The sequence below is a fragment of the Cucumis melo genome, chromosome 3 (genome assembly GCF_025177605.1).
Source record: "Cucumis melo cultivar AY chromosome 3, USDA_Cmelo_AY_1.0, whole genome shotgun sequence".
Taxonomy (NCBI): Eukaryota; Viridiplantae; Streptophyta; class Magnoliopsida; order Cucurbitales; family Cucurbitaceae; genus Cucumis; species Cucumis melo.
The window spans coordinates 11,762,699-11,765,832 of record NC_066859.1 but is presented as its reverse complement, the minus strand read 5'-3'; the positions used below and the strand labels follow the sequence as shown (position 1 = coordinate 11,765,832).

Here is a 3,134-nt window from a genome sequence, read left to right as displayed (position 1 = left end):
ATTATATGACAGACAAGTTTGATCTCATATTTGTATTAATGGTTGAACCATAACACAAATCAGGACCTAATTGCCTATGTTATCGCATATCTTATTAGGTTTCATCTGAAAATCCTTTCTTTTAGGTGTTTGCTAGTATTAAAGATATGCAAAAATACTTTTGATTACAATATAACTTTTGGATTAATCCACGTTTCAAGATTATTCATTTTTTCATTTACTAAAAGGACAACACATAGAGACTTTGTAAAAGGAGAAAACCGAATCAAAGGTGGAAATTTAAGAGAATTTTCAAGATTCTATGGATTGCATAAGATCTTTAGAATCCTTTAATTAGTGGAATTAAAATTTCCTGACTGTATGGTGAGTTTCATTGATAGTTTTCATACTTTGCTGTAAAGATAAGATTCTGCTACCTTTTGGTGTTTGTCGAGCTATGTTGCCTGCTGTTAGGGTGAGTGTGTAGTGACTGCGATATAGAGTAGGTGCTACAGTTATAATAGTTCATATCTTATTTTATATCCTTTTCTCTTCAATTTCACAATTTCCCTTCAATGTTGAGACTTTTCATGGTTATGGTTGTTTATAGATGATGACAATGACTTTACGTGAGACATTCTCTTCCGTTGATTGTAAGACAATGAAGACACTTTTATGATGTGGAGGCTCTACTTGACCAAGGGTTCTTCAAAAAGCAAAATTTAGGTAATCTCTACCCATGTACTTTTTTTTTTGGCCAAATTGTACTGTATTTGATCAATGTTTACTTCACTTTTTACTACTTTTAAGCCTTCCTATTTGATCAATGTTTGCCAAATTGTACCGTATTTGATCAATATTTATGAATGATTAAATAGTAGTTATTGTTTTATATGTATAAACTCTTAAGTTATATAAACAAGAGTATGTTATTATCTATCCTAGATTGTGGCTTATGATTTAGCTTTTAGATAAAACAACATTTTTTTATCATTCAAGAACTCCCTCACTAACCTTATAATGTTTTGTATGTAATATCAACTTTGAATATGAACTCACAGTACACTGACAATAGTAAATTCATTTTGCTTATTAACTAAATGAATTTGTAATCTGTATGTTTGCTGAGAAATGTACTCACGGCCTCTTCATTTACAGAATATTCAATTTTTGTAGTAGTGATTTTAAATTGAAGCTTAGTAGTTGAGGATAACACGTGTTTGTAGTTCATATCTTTTATTTTTCCTTAGACAATCAATGATTAATATAGCCTACAATTTTTGTTTTTTGACTTGTTAAATACTTCATTTATGATTGTCCTTGTCTTTCTTAGATACTTCATAATATGGTCGTTGTTAAATACTTGAGGGCTGATTGTTCTAATGGTTGACTGGAGGATTCCTCATAGTATGAAGGTTAGTACAACATGTACATTCTCAATGTGCAACCCTTTCATAGTATCGTTTTATATGTGTATGTGTTTAGATGATCGGACTACAAACTTTTAAAGAGGAATTGTTATTCTTTTTTACTAAAACTTGCTAAATTTTATTGTAGGTTGTTGCAAGAATTATTTGGTGAAACTTACTATGAGGCTTCATGAAGTATTAATACTCGAACATACGTAATTATTGAGGGTCAGAACATAATTTAATGTTTTAAAGTCTTATAGTTAGTAATTTTATTTACCGGTGTAAATTGAGAGTAGTTTGTGGAGAGACGTGAATAGTCATACTGCTTGTATAATATTATTGTAAATTATGTATATTACTGCAAATTATGTATACATATGACTTATTGTCGAAGAATGAAATTATTGTTGATTTGAAGGTTTATTTTGTCGATGAATCTGTCTTTATTTGAATGAAGTAAAGCAAGAAATGAGAAATGTAAAAAGTGTCAAGTATACTGTCTTACTTGACATATAAAAAACAATCAAGTATACTATCTTACTTGACGTGTAAATAGTGTCAAGTATACTATCTTACTTGATGTGTAAAAACTGTCAAGTAAAATATCTTACTTGACACGTAAACAACGTCAAGTATACTATCTTACTTGACACACAAAAAGCGTCAAGTATGATATCTTAGTTGACACAAAAATAACGTCAAGAAATATAATACTTGACGGTTTTTTAGTGTCAAGTAATGTGACTATACTTGACAGTCGATTACTTGACGCTTTTTAAAGCGTCAAGTATAGGTTTACTTGACACTGTATTAACGTCAAGTAATCCAAATTTTGTAGGAGTGAGTTTAAACTCTTCCAAAATTTAAATCTAGCATCAAAACGTAATGGGTATTGTGAAAATCGAGTTAAAACTTAATGGGTAATGGAAACTCATCAAGAAATCTATTAAAACAAAGAAGATTTACCCAACAAATTAGATCCAACGATACGGAGTTGAGAAGAACGAGATTAGAAATGATTCGGCTTACCAAATGACGACAAACGATGTTTAAATAATGCACAACTCGACTAACGATGAAACACAATAAGGAAACTCGAGGAGATCGTGTCGATTCGAACTGACATCTTCAAACGACGTGGTTCAAGGCGGTGCACGGCGTGGGTGGTAGTCGTCCGGCAGTTGGGGTAGTGTAATGACGGCTGGCGACGCGTCGGCGTAAAGAAGCAAGAGATTGGAGTGGCGATGGAAGAGATTTTGAATGGGAGGGGGCCGGTTGATCTAGAAGGGTGAGGAAGTAGAAAAGAAGAAGAAGAAGAAATTATTTTTTTATTTTTTATTTGTTATGTTTTTTAACTAATAATAATGATAGAATGACCAAAATGCCCTTCAATCCAAATTAAACTCATTTTCACCATTCTTCATTCCTTTCAACACCTATACAAAACAATTTAAGCTTTAAAACTCCATTGATATAGTTCTAAAATTTTCTTATCACACGAATTAATCTTAAAGAGTATAAAAGTATTCCAACTTGTTTTTCACCATTTAAGAGATATTAAATATATAGATAACATAAAAGAGAAAGAAATGAGGGCTTACAGTTCGACTACTGGAAGTGGAATCGCTGACGACAAAGTATAGGTGCTCGGTTGTGTAAGCCTACGTTTTAATAAAAGTGTTGAAGAAAAGGAAGCTACGTTAAGTATCTTGTGTTCTATGATAAAGGGAGTGAAAGTAGTTA

The 3,134-nt window shown here is 31.6% G+C and overlaps 1 long non-coding RNA gene across 1 annotated transcript; it reads left to right on the top strand.

Annotated features, from left to right (window-relative positions):
• The first annotated feature begins 218 nt into the window (after positions 1–218).
• Positions 219–1,800, top strand: LOC127148617 (uncharacterized). The gene is made up of 3 exons (XR_007819708.1): positions 219–705; positions 1,313–1,394; positions 1,537–1,800. It is a non-coding gene; the product is annotated as an uncharacterized LOC127148617 (long non-coding RNA).
• The last annotated feature ends 1,334 nt before the right edge of the window (positions 1,801–3,134 follow it).